This window comes from Saccopteryx leptura, chromosome 1, assembly GCF_036850995.1.
Source record: "Saccopteryx leptura isolate mSacLep1 chromosome 1, mSacLep1_pri_phased_curated, whole genome shotgun sequence".
NCBI classification, from domain to species: Eukaryota; Metazoa; Chordata; class Mammalia; order Chiroptera; family Emballonuridae; genus Saccopteryx; species Saccopteryx leptura.
Genome location: NC_089503.1, coordinates 237,766,082 through 237,783,359, shown reverse-complemented (window position 1 = coordinate 237,783,359; position 17,278 = coordinate 237,766,082). Strand labels below are relative to the sequence as shown.

The 17,278-nt window shown below is 36.1% G+C and overlaps 1 protein-coding gene across 3 annotated transcripts in view; it reads left to right on the top strand.

Moving 5' to 3' along the window:
• The first annotated feature begins 171 nt into the window (after positions 1-171).
• Positions 172-17,278, top strand: part of FBXO8 (F-box protein 8) — a 42,344-nt gene continuing 25,237 nt past the window's right edge. Inside the window, exons 1-2 of one of the 3 annotated variants that reach the window (XM_066387908.1) lie at positions 172-433; positions 15,666-15,826. The gene's annotated coding sequence lies outside the window, so the exon portion shown is untranslated. Of the gene's footprint in view, positions 434-15,665; positions 15,827-17,036; positions 17,189-17,278 lie in introns of those variants that run through there. The other 2 variants (XM_066387907.1, XM_066387909.1) reach the window with 2 other exon arrangements.

Below are 17,278 nucleotides of genomic sequence, written 5' to 3'. Positions count from 1 at the left end.
AAGCCTTCTCCATGGCTACTCCGATCCTAAGTTCCGGGGTAGAACTTGGCTTAGTTTTGTTGCTCAGAGTGGCTCGCGACGCCAAGTGAGAAACAGGGAATCTATTACGAATCGTAAACAGTGGGGATAAAAATGCTTTTTCTTTAAGGCTCAGACCCGGAACGTCACTTCCGGCAACAATAGGAAACGTCAAAACTCGGACAGTCGGCAGCCCTATCTGCTGCAGCTTGAGGTGCGCTCAGTTTGGAGGGAATCCAGTGCTGTTCCTGAGATTCTCGCCGCCGTCATCTCCACTGGCGTGAACAAGTGAAGTCTGAGCCGGCTTCTCCATGGCCTGGGCACCAGTTCCCGGCTGAGCCCTTTTCTTTTGGCTAAAAGCCCCCACCAAGAGGCCGAATCGTCGCGGCGGCGGTGGGGATCGCAGGTCGCTCAGGTACAAGCGTCAGCCTATTGCGGAGCTTTTGCTTCTTTGCCCTGTACACCCCTACTTTTCTCCTCACAAATAAAGATAGCCGGTGCTTGCCAGTTGGCAGAAACTTGCCAACCAGCAAGACTTTGGGGACCAATGACAGTGTAAAGCATCTTGAGCGACAGCAGTGCTGGCTTATTAAAATGAGGAATCGGTATCAGGAGGCGGGAGTAGGTGTGTTCCTTGTGTTTCTAGGCCATTGGGGTGTAAGGTCGTCTTGGGGCCCCACGGAGTGACCGGGCTCCCTCCTGAAATGAAGCCGAGAAACAGCCATGCTTACTCGCGTCTAATCCAAATGTTGCTTTTCAAGCAAAGTGGTGGTGTTTGGGTTTTTTTCGTTTTGGTACATAGGCACAATTTTCGGTTCTTCACATGCTTTTCAGCAAACATACTTAAGGTCACGATAAATTGCCAGTTGGCTTCAGTTGTCAAACTTTGGATATAAATTTGGCAGATTCTTAGAGTGTCTTCTCTTGTTTCTCTGTGACTGGGCTTCAGTTTCTTACGTGGTGGGTACTCAATTAAATATTATTAATTGCATGAAATAAATGATTCCTAAGTCTCAATCATTTAAGTTTTGGCGGTTGGGGTTTTTTTTGTTGTTGTTGTTTTTTGTTTTGTTTTTAGGTTCTGTTATATACTTAGTAATTTAATAATTGAGTATACTTGTTTTAACGAGTGGAATTTATATTTTGAAGGATTTCTGCCCAAATGAGTATTATCATGACCTTTACTACTGCAGGGTGGAACTAATTTATGTTTTCCATTTCAGCTTTTCTTCTTTTAATTCTTGGCATTTGGTAACCTTATTTGTGAGGTAGAAGGGTCCCCCCCCCCCCCACACACACACACATAGGAAAATGGTTTAGAAAATTTAGCAGAATGAAGGATAAATTTTATTCTATTTTTTCAGGTTGAGGAAGAAACTTACCATTTTTAACCAGTTAACTTGACAATTTGTCTGATGAGATACTGTATTATCCATTGCTGAGTGACAAATTAACCCCCAAATTTAGCTGCTTAAAATAACAAATATAAGTATTTATTAACTCCAAGTTTCTGAGGGTCAGAAATTCATGCCCAGCTTCGCAGAGTACCTCTGACTCATATTCTTTCAGGCAGTTGTAGATGAGCTGTATCTGGGTGCTGAGATCTCACCTAAAGGCTCCACTGAGAGATGGAGGGATTCATTTCCGTGTGCAATACACCTGGTCATTGGTAGGCCTGTGTTTTCCAAAGGCTGCCTCACTGTATAGCAGCTGGCTTTAATCTAATACAGAACACACAAGACTCTATAGTCTTTTATAACCTAATCTCATCAATTTATCCCATCACTACTGCATGTTAGAAATAACTCAGTAATCCAACCCAAAATCTATCTGGAAAGGATTACACAAGGCATAAATCTCAAGATGGAAAGATCTTGGAGGACCATTTTAGACTAAGGCTGCCTAACACAGAAATCTGGCTGATAACTTTTAGGAATCCATAGGTTAGGAATAACTGAGCAGAAATGAAGTAAAAAGAAATGCATTCAGACAAGGAAGAAGGGCCAGAATGTGAAGAAATAAACTTGTACAAGCCTTATCTCTCTTGGAAAAGCTTTTTGTTGTTGTGTTTTATTTTTTTTTTGTTTTGGGTTTTTTTTGTCGTCTTTTTTCCACCTGTGTGAAGAGAGGGGAACTTCTCTTGGGGAACTTCTGCTTGGGGAACTGCCTGAGGGATGATGATGTGGGTGAGAGGAATGCTTGTATTTTACAGTCTATGGGAGCAGAGCAAATCACAGTTGGGAATTGTGTATTCATTACCTATTGCCATTTTATGTATCAAAAAAAAACCAAAACCATGAGCAAAGATAAGGAGGAAAGGAGTTAGGAAATGGTAGAGCAGGGCTCGGGAACCTATGGCTCGCGAGCCAGATGTGGCTCTTTTGATGGCTGCATCTGGCTCACAGACAAATCTTTAATAAAAAATAATAATAATGTTAAAAGTATAAAACATTCTCATGTATTACAATCCATTCATTTCCTACCGCTCATGTTCATGGTTGCGGGTGGCTGGAGCCAATCACAGCTGTCCTCCAGGACAACACCAAATTTTTATCAGATAATGCTTAATGTACACGGGTCATTGTATGGCTCTCACGGAATTACATTTTAAAATATGTGGCGTTCATGGCTCTCTCAGCCAGAACGGTTCCCGACCCCTTGGTAGAGGAAAGCCTTCTGGTATAGAAAGAATGCAGGTCAGTGGCAGTCTTTATGGTGGTAGATCAATTAGAGATGGGAGAGGTATGTCTTAGAGTGGATATGTGTCTTGTATGTCTGGTAGGTACTACCTTTTCCAGTATTACTTGGATGCACATTACTAGCACAGCTTTTGTCAGTGAACCATAAAAGTTTATCAGAAATTAAAGGTATATGATTCAGGTTCTTTTGTGACACTATTTTTGCTGTGACCCACTGTAAAATTGCCTATGCTTCTTCCAAATTTGAAAGATGTTGTAAATCTATTAGTAAAAATATTATTCTAGTTTATCTGTTATTCCTCAGGGGCTTAATACCAGCAGGATTGTGTCAATTCTCACTGTAAACTTGGCTTCTAAATTGGGGTTCCCTATCAGGTTAATGTACTGTATTTCATTTATAGTAGTTTGGGGCCCTTAGATGGCTGCAAAAATTTAAACAGATGCTTACAAAAGTAACAGTTGAAATACTTCCAACCACAAAATATCTTATGGTAATAACTTCTAGATAAGCTAAAATATTTATTGTAATGTATTACATATGATCAGTTTAATAGAGAATGCTTTGTGGGTTGTTGTACATAGTATAGACTAAAACATTGAATTATCAAGAGATGATCTTTTCTTTTATCACAGTGCATTAAAATTAGCCATTCAGATTTATAATTTAATAGTTCATTGCTTAACCAACGACTGTGTGCAGCTATTTGTTTTTTTTCTACATCGTGATTCGAATTTGGAAACTAATCCTAATCCCTTGCCTGGCCTGTGATAATGCATCAAGGTCATTAATATTGAAAGTCTGTGAAATACACATCTAACTCATGATGCTTTTTCATTGAACTGTTTTACTTAAGATTTTAAAACAACTTTAATATTGTTCATCTACTTCTAGAAATTTATGTTTCTATTTTTTTTTTCTCATTGTTTTGTGATTCTGACAAACTTATTGACATAGATTCTACAATAAAACTAAAATGTCCTGACTTGAATAAGTTTACATCATACTTGGGGCAAGTACTTTTGTGATATAAAGATGAAAAAAAGATATTTTTAGTTTCAAATTTAGGCAGCAGGTTTAGAGAGTTTAGTTCTGTGATCAGCAGTTTGTATATTCTTCAAGAATAGATTGCATAGCATTTCATAAGTTTTTTGAAAGAGGGATTTAGCAAGTGAGCCATCACTTCCTATGCCATTGATTAGCTCAAAGAACTCCTATCTGCTCATACTTAGTAGCGATTTGTAAAAGTCATGAACATGGAAAAGATGGAAAGGACAGATGTTAAATACACACAAACACATACACACACATCTGACTCTGTCACCTCTTTAAAGAAATGTTTCTTGTTTTATTTTTATAAAATCATAGAATTTTGTGGCTAAGAGAGACCTTAGGGATCAAGTTCACAACCCTTGTATACAGGTGAGGAAACTGAGCTTTGAAATATAAGTGAATTGCCCAATACTCATAACTAGTTAAAGAGGAGCCTGAATTGCCCTAGCACATTGTCCCAATATATAAAGGCTGTGGGTTCCATCCCTGGTCAGGGCACATACAGAAACCAATTGATGTTTCTGTCTCTCTAAAATCAATCAATAATTTTTTTTGATGTAGAAAATAGGAGCGTGAATCAAATCCATGTTTTATGTCAGTTTCTTCATTTGATGTTTTCTCTTGTTTCTGATTTTCCTCTTATTTTGAGCTTCTCTCAATATTTATTTTTATTTTAACACATTGTTTTGTATAAAAGTAATTCATTGAGGATTACAGTTTTTTGTTTTGTTTTTTAATTCTACAACTCTCATAGGAATGGTCATTGTGGTTGGTGGGCTTGGAGTGTGTTATGTCCCAAGGAGGTGGGTAATGCAGCTAGGATTATAATGAGGTTGAGTAAATAGTGCAGTTAAGTAAGAACCAGTGTAATTAAAAATAATGCTGGTGAGAATTATAAATTTCTTTTATTTAAAAGTTAAAACAGACGATGAAACACTTTACAAAAGAAGCTGAAGAAACTGAATCAGTGACATTAAATAGGCACAAAATTCTCAGCTTTTGGTTACATTGAAATTACACATCTTAATTTTTACATTTATTTAGATGCCACTTGGTAACACTTACTACAGAATCAAAGTAAAGAACAGGAAAAAACCTCCAGAAAACAAAGTAATATTGTAAATCTTTGTGAATTAAAAAAGTACAACAAGTATGCCTTTTAGGAACAAAAACTGCTCTTGCAGGACCAGATCTTTAAATTTAATGAGTGGTTCTTTTTTTCTTTTTTTTTTTTTTATGTGTGTTTAATGTACCCTGTGACCTCTTAGTACTTAGCTATTTCCCTTTTCTCCTTAGAAAGACCTCCTTGTGGACGCACCCTTCCCTCATTTCCCTACAGTTGTTGCCTTTCAATTTTAGAGGTGTGATTGGTTATCAGGTTTTTTTCCTTTCTTTCCTTTCCTTTTTTTGCCCCTTGGTTCTCTACTCAGACGCTACTAAACTACTTTGGTGGTCTGTTCTTTTAGAAGTAGAGAAATAAATGCTGGGCAGCCAAATTGATTCTAAATGTTTCATAGAAAATGTTTTCTCACAGAATCTCCTATGTTCCTATGCCATTGATTAGTAGCACATCATATCACTTAAAGATTTTTTAAAACCTAAAATAAGTGAAAATATAGTTGTTAGTTTCTATGAGGAAAAAATTTAAAATTTCAAAAAGATACAAATAACTGAGTATCTCATCTTTAAATCTTGATAGAAGTTGCATTTAAACAATAACTCTTTTAGCACACAATTTTATCTTTATCTGACATAGGAAATTTCTTATTTATAAATTCCACTATGAAAATATTAATACTTAAGAAATATTGAAGAAGTTAACCACTTATAATGAGTATTTAAATGAGATTTTTCATGTCAGTCATTAAAACCAATGATTTAACCGTGTTTGCTCAGGAAGAGATTTATGGAATCAGTTTGCTTCAAACAAAAATATTTAAAGCAGAATTTTTTTTTAGTCCTCCAAAGACTCCTTTATATTCTTCCCATCTTCCACTGTGTATTCTCTACCTGCATAGTATATAAACCATTCTTTATTACTTATTGCTGTCTCCACAGCCTGTATTGTTTGAATTCTTAGTGTCATGGAATTAGTAAAAGCATTAGTACACTTACCTTTTTCATATAGAATAGTGCTTAATTTGATGTCTTAACTGTTACAAGGAGATGTTTTGATTAAAGCTGCTTAATATTTTAAAAATAGGCTTTATATTACATATACCAACAGCTATTAATAAAATAATTTCTATCTTATTATTTGGTAGAAATACTCTATCCTTTTGAAAGCAGACAAGACATTACAAGCACAGTCAGTCAAAAACACCATCTCTTTTAGAAATACAGCCGTCCACTGGAAGTAAACAGAAAAGTATTATTGTTCTTAAAAACTAACTGATATAGTTGTTGGTAATTAATCTAATTTGTAGTGCCTTCCAGGTAGAAGTTCCTTTATGCTATTTGCAACAAATTTATTTAGACTAAAACTTTTACTATCTTTTTTTAAAAAGAGAAAACTACATCCAAAATCATATCAAAAAAGTACATATGGCTGTTTCTCAGATGTTTACATTAGAGAAAAAGAAAGTGAGGCAAGACCTACATACTGTGTTAACAATTAAAAGAGGCTTTTATATTTGTTATGTTAGTTAAGGCTCATTAGCAACCCTATAAAATAGATAGGAGCGAATTCCCTCATTTTATGGGAAATAGAAGCTCAGAAACCTTGTTTGAAGTATTTACAGTCACACACCATATGGCATAATTGGAGCTCCAATTATAAATTTACCCTCCAGAGTAACAGTGTCAAGAAAACTTATATCCATCTCTCTGTTGAGCATTAGCATATCAATAGTGATTAAACATTATAGTAATACTTAACACCAAAAAGGTATCTCTGTTATCACTGACCTATTTGCCAAACTGTTTTATATATAGTGTATCAACCTAAGCAAAGTTAGCTCCTACTTACTATATATATTTACTAGTTGTTATTTTCTTCCCCTAGCAAAGGTAAATGGAACTCTAAATATCGTAGATCCTCAATTAATGAAATTTAGAACCAGGATTATGATTACTCGGGTAATTAAATCCAAAATAATCAGGTGTACTCTGAAATGGAAAGCCAAAATAAGAGTTATCATTTAAGCCTGACTGGTGGTGGTGCAGTGGATGGAGCATCTGCCCAGGACTCTGAGGACCCGGTTGGAAACTCCTCCGAGGTCCCCGGCTTGAGCATGGGCCTCATTAGCTTGAGTGCGGGGTCACTGACATGATCCCAAGGTCACTGGCTTGAGCAAGGGGTCCTTGGCTCGACTTGAGCTCCCCTCACCCCATCAAGGCACTTTTGAGAAAGCAATCAATACACAACTGAAGTGAAGCAACTATGAGTTAATGCTTCTCACCTCTCTCCCTTTCTGTCTCTATCTGAAAGAAGAAAAAAAAGTTATCACTTAAAAGGGCTTGAGGAGTGACTACAAAACTAGCTCTTACTATAAACTACCTACTATGGGCTAGGTTCTCTAAGTCCCCTTGGATACAAATTACCCATTATTTTACTAATGAGGCAAATGAGGACCTCAGACAACAGGCTCATCACATTCTGTGCTGGAGTTTGACTCAGAGCATCTTTTCATATCAGAGCCTATGTGCTTTCCAGAAGAACAGTAGCCTACAAGAGAAGCACAGCTGGGAACAAGAATGGAGTTAATAAGCAGCGACAGAGGCAAAAGATGCAAACCAGTGAGAAAGAAACAGATGGCAGATTGCCTTTGCCATCTGTGAGCTGTGAGCTCTAACAACTCTGGGCACGTGGTTTGATGGTTAAGAATAAAAGCTTTGGACTCAGACCTGAGTTTGAATCCTAAGTCTTCCATCTGCCAGCTATCAAATCTCAGGCCAAGTTACTTAATTTCTCTGGGTAACTATTTCTTTGGCTATAAATTAGAATAATAACAAATACCTTCTTAGAGTTGTTGGCAGGATTAAAATGCTATTATATATATGTTTTTCACAGAGTTCTTGGCACAGAGTAAAAAATAAATGGGGTTCAAAGTACAAAAAATATTGTTTACTGTCTATATTATTGGATATGTAAATAAGTATGTACAAAAGGAGGGAACACAGACAGGAAGTCCAAGCCTTAAATCTCCACACACAAAAGAAGTGAAGGGATGTTTTGCTACTTTCTTTAAAAAAAATTTTCTCCATGCTTTGAAATAAAATTTTCTATCAAAAATGGCAAAAGTAATTCTTTTCGACTATTTTGATGTTTTCCTTGAGTGGGGTCTTCTACTACTCTTTAATCCATAATGCTGAGTATTTATCTCCTTAGCTAATAGTTTTCAGTCTGTTTGAAACCAAGCCTTAAGGCAGTAATTCCTAAACTGAGTGCACATCAGACTCAAGTTTTTCCAAAATCATGTGCCTGATACACAACCAGGAGATGTTTGTGTACAGAAAGGTTATAAAATAAATAAAAATAACGTATACCCTTTACTAAGATTCACCAATTAAAATAATTATGTAATACAGCTTTATCATTTTCTCTATATAGAAATAGATGTTACTGTGTTTTTCTGAACTAAAGCTACTGTACAGTTATCAAATTCAGGATATTTAACATTGACACAATATTTTTATTCAATCTTCCGTCCATGTATCTAGTTTTTTAATTATCCCAATAATGTCCTTAATAGGAATTTTTTTCCAGTACAAGATCCATCCCACACATTACATTTAGATGTCATATATATATATATATATATATATATATATATATATATATATATATATTTTTTTTTTTTTTTTTTTTTTTTGTCCCCTTTAATTTGGAACTGCTCCTTGGCCTTTCTTTGGCTTTCCAGCATTAGAATTTTGAAGAAAAAATATTCTGTCGTTTTTCAGACTTCATTTGGGTTTCTCTGATAGTCTTATAATTAGATCCAGCTTATACATTTTTGTGTGGGTTTTTTTGTGTGGAATACCATATACCTCATGTTTTGTCCTTCCCAGCATAGCATGTCCAAGAGCACATGATGTTCATTTGTCTATTATTGGTAAATGTTAATTTTGATAATTTGGTTAAACACAGTTTGATTTCTTAATTTCTTTTTGTAATTAATGAATAAAATGTAGGGAGTTACTTTGGTACTCTGTAAATATTTTGTTCTTTACCAAACTCTAGATTCAGCATCCATTGATAATTCTTGCCTGAATTATCTTTTCTGCGATGGTTATAAAATGATAATATTTTTCTTTTATTATTCTTTTTTTTTTTAAGATTTTGTTTATTGATTTTAGAGAGGGTGGGGGAGGAGCAGGAAGCATCAACCTGTAGTAGTTGCTTCTCGTATGTGCCTTGACCGGGCAATCCTGGGGTTTCGAACCAGTGACCTCAGCATTTCAGGTTGATGTTTTATCAACTGCCACTACAGGTCAGGCTCCGTTATTTTATCTTTATTTGTTGCATTTTTACTATAAGGGAGAGCTTTCTTTTTTCCTTTATATATGTATTTATTGATCATCAGTATAGAATCATGGGTTCTTTTTTATGTGATGGATTATAATTCTTTATTGTCCTTATTTTTAGTTTGATGCCCAAATTGTTTCAGGTTGGGAGCTTCTTCTCTAAATCCTAATTCCCTTTAGGCATTCTGCCATTACTTTTGTTTTGTTTTGATTTTCTTTTAGCTCCCTGGACATTCATAACACATATTTAAGAAACAGTTTTTGATAGATTTAAAGGAGGTCCCAGGTGGACTGGAAAGGGGACGGTTGGGAGAAAGGGGTACCTCTCCACCATATTCATATATAGCAGAGCTTCAGTGGATTCCTACTCTAGGCAAACTCTCAATGTGTAATATGTAGAGTGTATGATTTTATAACTATGTCTATTAGCTTAAGATTAAACTTAACTTTTATTGAAGAGTCACTGGATGAAATCAGGAGAAATAAACCATGTATGTTTCAGCTGTACCTAAATGATTGCCTGTTGGATCTTTGAGATAGTAAAAAGCTGATTTATAGATATATGCATCTGTAGAGGGCTGCCCTGCAACCTGGTCTGATAGCCATAATGCCGGTCCACTTGTATATGCTAGTAGGAGAGGAGGGGAATCTTTTCTCTAGAGTCATTCAACTTATGTAGTGAAAACACTTCTTCACTTTGCCTAGGTAAGGAAACAGGTTGGGGTAGATGCCTAAGCTATGTGTGTTGGTAGATAGATTGTGCATATTTAATTTAATTATCACAAAAAAATTGTAAGGGGGATTTTTTTTTTCCATTACTGTGTAAGGGAGCAATGACCCAGATATGTTAATCCTGGCTTTTGTTCCTCATTTTGCTCTGAATTACTCCCATCCTTACACTCCGTTGCAGACCCGTAGAAGCCTCTTGGGGGCTGTGTCATGTGCTTCTCTCTCGGCACTGTTTCAGACTTTCCTCTCCTCCCTCATCATGGGTTCATTAGGAACCACTCCACCTTCCACTTGCATGTTAGAGAAATCTTTTGAAATCTCATATTGACCAAAATCCTATTTTCCCTTCTCTTTTATACTTAGTTTCTACCTTTAATAGGAGGGAAAAGTGATAAATATATATGCTTAATATTTTATCTTTAACAAGAGGCCAAAGTTGACTATGAAAGATTTTTTTCAAAAATGAGTTAAAACATTCTTCTATCTATTGTCCAATTGATACCTTCTGTCAGTGATTTTTAACCTTTCTTTTTTTTTCTTTTTTTACTCATGGCACACATAAACTAATTACTAAAATTCTGACACATACCAAAATATATATGTTTTGCTGATGTGACAATAAAGTAGATATAATTTTGATTCATTCACACTGGGCAGCTATTGTTGTGTGGGCTGTTATCATTTTTTATTTGACAATCTAAGGGAAAAGAGCTCAGTGCCCCTGACTAAATAGTCAGGTATTGCATGTTTAAAAATTCTTGGCAGCACACCAGTTGAAACTCGCTACCTTATGTCATAAATTATATTAATGAGATGCACCTTACCATTTATATCTATCTTGATTCTGGTTTAAAACTTATTCCTAAATCTATGTATATAAATGAACTGAAATAATTTTAGAGTTCACCATATTAAAATTAAGCTATGCAATACCAAAAGAGCTGTTTTGGAAGAAAAAGCTCTACTGATGCATAATCCTACATGTAACATGCCTAGAATGTTGACAGGTAGGGCTACAACAGAGGTAACAGTGGCTGTTTGCTCCATAAATAGATCATTAGTTAAGCAAGAAACTGTAGGCATTCTTCTTGGTAAATATTTTCCAAAGACCTTATTTTTTAAAAATGCAGGAATCTTGCTAAATTTATATTAATTTCCATTTACATCAACTTAGCTACTGGGGCATGGAAGCATAGAACTTTAAGAATTAGGAAGTTAGCCTGACCAGGTGGTGGCGCAGTGGATAGAGCATCGGACTGAGATGCGGAAGACCCAGGTTTGAGACCCCGAGGTCGCCAGCTTGAGCATGGGCTCATCTGGTCTGAGCAAAGCTCACCTGCTTGGACCCAAGGTCACTGGCTTGAGCAAGGGGTTACTCGGTCTGCTGTAGCCCCACGGTCAAGGTACATATGCGAAAGCAATCAGTGAACAACTAAAGTGCCACAACGAAAAACTGATGATTGATGCTTCTCATCTCTCTCCATTCCTGTCTGTCTGTCCCTGTCTATCCCTCTCTCTCTCTCTCTGTCTCTGTAAAAACAAACAAACAAACAAAAAAACACACAACAGAATTAAGAAGATAACTTTCAAGTGTAAGATACGATACAATAAAGAACACCAAAATATGAATTTTATATACATGAGATTAAAATACAAAATAGCTCCTGTCTTTTACCTGAGGTGACACATTTATCCATAGCACCACTGAGTATTTAAGGTCACTTTTAGTTTGGTTACCAGTCCCTGTTCAATGGTCCTTAGTGCCAGGTTTTTGAGTCGCCTGTCCATTACCAAGCTTGTGGAGTGCATTTGTGAGTAGTGCAGAATTGAGCACGAATATTTATTTGATCTTTATACCACTATAATAGCTCTGAGTCAGAGGAAACTGACTACTATATCACAATGATCAAGATTAGTCAAATTAATAGCCATGTTTGCGTAATTCCAGGAAAATGTAAACTCCGGAATAATATAAACTTGCCTGTTTGGCCATTGCTTCATTTGATGCTTTATCCAATTTAAAAAGGAGTTCCAAATTTTATTATATTTGTGTTTATCATTCTCTGTGAAGAATTTAAACTACTTAAGAGTAGCTAAATCTTTGTTTATAAGTGTCCATTTTATTACTATTCGGAAAAATAAGAAAATATGTGTCCTAATTGACTAATTTTACCCCATAATTGTTTTTCTTCTCTAAAAGGAAGAATTTCAATTTTGATATCTTCTAAAGAATTTTTTTGTTAGCATAATTTCTCCTCTGTAACCTGAGTAGTTATGAAATGTTTGCTTATTTTTGTCAGATAATAAAAAACGAAGTTGGAGACCAACAGAAAGTAGTTTTGGTTTCATTTTGAAAGCTCCTTAGAGTCTTATCAATCCTCTGAACGTGATCAAGAAACTGTAAACAAAATATATTCAAATTTGGAAGAAAATGCATTAGGACATCTTGAATAGTATTAATTTACAGTTCTCATTATTTGTATTAGTGATTTTGCCTACTCATTGTAGCATCCACCGGGTCAAGAACAAACGTTGGAGACTTTCAGGAGTATAGATGTAACTTTATTGGCCAGTTTTACCTGCGCAGGGGCAAATTCCCGAGGTGTTCAGAGACACCGTGCTCACAAGGAGCTACAGATGGGAATCGCACCTAGCGCTCACAGCTAAAGCTTTTTATAAGCTAAGCAAGCAAGCCTCATACAGAAGCAGATGTGGCGGTAACCTATTTGCTAAGGAGGCTGCACATAGCATAGCAACAGGGGCTGGGGTCTAGCTCATTGGCGAATTCCAAACCTAAACTTCTGATAAGGGTCTTTTAACCAATAGAATGCAAACGTTTGTCTCTTTTTCCTTTTTTTTTTCTTCTCTCTCAGCTTCCCAGAGTCCCTATCTGTCTCTGCTTCTTGAACGACCTTGGGCATGTTACTCCTAACAGAACAGGAGCAGGACCTGCCTGTAACCCTTAAGTTCCCTGTTCCATTAGTGCCTTGCTTATTTTTTTTTTAATTTTTTTTTATTTATTTACTTTTTTAGATTTTATTTATTCATTTTTATTAGAGAGAGAGGGGAGAGAGAGAGAGAAGGAGAGATAGAGAACAGGGGGAGGAGCAGGAAGCATCAACTCCCATATGTGCCTTGACCAGGTAAGCCCAGGGTTTTGAACCGGCGACCTCAGCATTCCAGGTCGACACTTTATCCACTGCGCCACCACAGGTCAGGCCAGTGCCTTGCTTATTTTCTGATCTTCTCTTGGTCCTTACACTCATTAATATTTTTTATCTTTCAAATCAATTCTATGGCACTTTTCCAGTCATTCTTGGATGTTTGCTGAGCTCCATAAACTCACACCTGTGAAGGCACAGATTCCCAGCTAAATTTGAATAAGGCAGTACTCTACCTTCTTATTTTAGTTCTCATGTTGTAAACAGTCTTTTTTGTAGTCTGTTTAGTGTTACATTTTTCACATCTGTACTGTTGATAATTTTGTCATTAAAAATGGCCCCCAAGAATAATACTGAAATATGCAGTGTTTCTTATAATTAAGAGGACTATGCTGATGCTTTACAGAGAATTACCCTTGAGATAAGGTTCTTTCAGGATTGGTGTTCTATGTCAATGACTCAACAGAAACACACACGAAACACGATTATGTACTGATGGGTTGGAAAAAATGTTACATCCAGAGGCTCACAGGAACCTAATCCTTAATTTCTGCTAGGAACAATGGTTCAGTATTTGCTAATTCAGTGTTTGCAGTGACTTTATAGAACTACAAGAATTGACTGGTGTGTTTTTTATTTGTACATGAAATAGACTAATTATGTTCTTGTAAGGTTAAGTATTGTCTCCAAGAAATAACTACAGTGTGTCCGTAAAGTCATGGTGCACTTTTGACCAGTCACAGGAAAGCAACAAAAGACGATAGAAATGTGAAATCTGCACCAAATAAAAGGAGAACTCTCCCAGTTTCATACCTATTCAGTGCAGTTCGATGTGGGCTCACGCACAGATTTTTTAAGGCTCCTTAGGTAGCTATCCTGTATAGCCTCTACAGACTCGTCACTGACTAATGGTCTACCAGAACAGGGTTCTCTACCAAACTGCCGGTTTCCTTCAACTGCTTATCCCACCGAGTAATATTATTCCTATGTGCTGGCGCTTCGTTATAAACGCGCTGATATTCACGTTGCACTTTGGTCACAGATTCGAATTTAGCGAGCCACAGAACACACTGAACTTTCCTCTGTACTGTCCACATCTTGACTGGCATGGCCGTGGGCTGCTCTGCTGTATACATGGTGTTACGTCATCATCTGCGCATGTGCACATGCTGCCACATCATCCTACAGAAACTGGGAGGGTTTTCCTTTTATTTGGTGCAGATTTCACATTTCTATCGTCTTTTGTTGCTTTCCTGTGACTGGTCAAAAGTGCACCATGACTTTACAGACACACTGTATTTTTCTTAATCTGTTTTGAGTGAACAAATAATTAGCAGTGATTTCATCACAAAATCCAAGTTTATACCAAAAGTATTTATTTCAAATACAAAAACTTCTTTTGTGTGTAATTTTTATTCAGTTTGATATTCTTTGCCTATTCAGTGACTCTACTCTGCAGCTTAATTTTTTTGACCAAATAATTGGCACAAATGACATATTATAAGAGTTTGAAAATACTTAAGAACCCATCATGAAACCATCTCGTATTTTGTATCTCTTAGAGCCAAATGTTGAAGCTTTCTAATGATAACATAAGACGTGTTTCATGGCATTTCTACTGGGACTATCATAAGGCATGCTGAATTTTAAAAACATTTTGTGAAATAGAAGGCAGGAATATTTGTTCTTTAGGTTTGTTTTTTTAATGTGATCATTGCGATAAAAGAAAAAATAACTATGGTTGAAATATCAGATAACTAAAGAAGATGAAGACTTATGTATATAAACATTACGAGCTGTGCAAGTACCAACGTGTTCAAATGAGTTTATTTGGTGGGCAAAACATCGGGACTATTAAAATATCATTAAATATATTTTACCAAAGAACTCATTATTTTACTTCATGAAAATATTTTGTCAAAACAAATTAATAGATAATATCTTAGTATTAGCTGTGGAATGAAACTTTACATATGTTATCTAATTTAATACAACAATAATTTAATACTTATAGTAATAAGTATTATTATTTTTCACACTACATATGAAGAAACTAAAGCTTAGTCTAGTCAAGTAAATTCCCCAAGGTCCTGTAAGTAATAACCAGTGGAGTGAAGATTTAAACTCGTCTGACTTCAGAGTCCACAACACTGCTCCCTTACATGACTTGCTTTACAACGTCTGTAATGGATATCATGTCCTTTGAGAGTTTTATCACTTTTCTGACAGTTCCACCCACATTCCACATCCCTGTTACCCTAAGGAAGGTTGGGAGTGGGGATGAAACACTATAAACACCCTTTTCTTCTCCAAAGGCTAAACTTACGATATTAAACTTACTCAAGTGGTTTATTATACTGCATTCTTGCCCAGTATCGACAACTGCTTTGAAAGAGAAATGGAATCCCAAAAGGGCAATTTGCAGTATTATTTAACAGTAGGAGAATAGAAAATGCAATTTTCTTTGTCTGAATTATGTATACATGAACCTAAAACTTCCATTCTCCTCCTCAAGTTTTTTTTTTTTCTTTTTAATTTAAGAACCAGCTGCTGGCTTTACCTCTTTCTACCTGCCGGATGCTTTCTGAATCATGGTCAGCACTCAATTTTAGTGATCCCCATTAAAGTCAAGAGCCTAGGGAAATCACCCTGAGTCTGTGTTCCCTAGCAACATCCCTGAGAGTAACAACAGCTGCTTAACGGTATGCCACTGGAAAGATGCTGTAGGGGAAATACACAGAAATGGATACTAAATGCCAGAAACCTTTAGGTTTTAAATAACATAGTTACCATGTCTGATTTTTTACCTTTAGTTTTGCTAAAGCAAAGGAGAATAATAAATTTAAGTTAATCCTAAATAACAGGCTAGATGAACTTAGCAATCAATGCAACTTTTAGATATTTTCTTGCTAAGATAAACAGAAATAACAATGATGAAAATAAAATACCTTTCTTTATGATTGTAAGTCTTAAAGTGTTAAGTGTTTATAAAAATTAAATTGTATATATGTTGGAATATGATATGACATATTTAAACATTAAATGTTTAAATTAATTAAATGTCCACTTGTAAGGGACTTAAAATGCCTTACAAATTTTTGTTGATAGTCTGTATTTTTGTGTTGATTATTTTGTTCTCTCAGTTGTTTTGTCTTTTCCAAGATGTCATATAATTAAAATCATATTAGATGCCTCTTTAGATCGATTTCTTTCACTTAGTAATATGCATTTAAGTTCCCTACATGTCATTTTGTGGCATGATAGCTCAATTCTTCTTAGTGCTAAATATTCTATTTTCTGGGTATACCTCAGTTTATCCATTCACCTACTGAAGGACATCTTGGTTGCTTAAAAGTTTTGGTAATTATGACTAGAGCTGCTGTCAACATTCATATGCAGGTTTTTGTGTGAACATAAGTTTTCAGCTTATTTGGGTAAATACCAAGGACCATGAATGTTGGATTACTATATGGTAAAAGCATATTTAATATTCTAAGAAACTGCCATACTGTCTTCCAAAGTGACTATGCCATTTTGCATTCCCATGTCCTTGCCAGCATTTGGTTTTATCAATGTTTTGGATTTCAATCATTCTAGTAGATGTGTAGCTATCTCGTTGTTTTGATTTGTGATTGCCTAATAACATGATGTTGAACATTTTTTCATATGCATACTTGCTATCTGTATATCTTTTTTAGTGGGGCATCTGTTTAGTTCTTTTGCTCATTTTAAGTGGATTATTTGTTTGTTTACTTATTTTTATCGAGAGAGACAGAGGGACAGATAGGGACAAACAGGAAAGGAGAGAGATGAGAAGCATCAATTCTTTGTTGTGGCACCTTAGTTGTTCATTGACTGCTTTTCATATGTGCCTAGAACTGAGGGGCAACAGCCAAGCCAGTGACCTCTTGCTCAAGCCATCGACCTTGGCTCAAGCCAGCAACTTTGGGCTTCAAGCCAGTGACCTTGGGCTTCAGGCCAGCGACATTTGGGCTCAAGCCAGCGACCACGGGTTCCTGTCTATGATCCCACGCTCAAGCCAGCAACCCTGCTTGCTCAAACTGGTGAGCCCACACTCCAGCTGGAGACCTCGGGGTTTTGAACCTGGGTGTTCTGCGTCCCAGGCCAATGCTCTTATCCACTGTGCCACCACT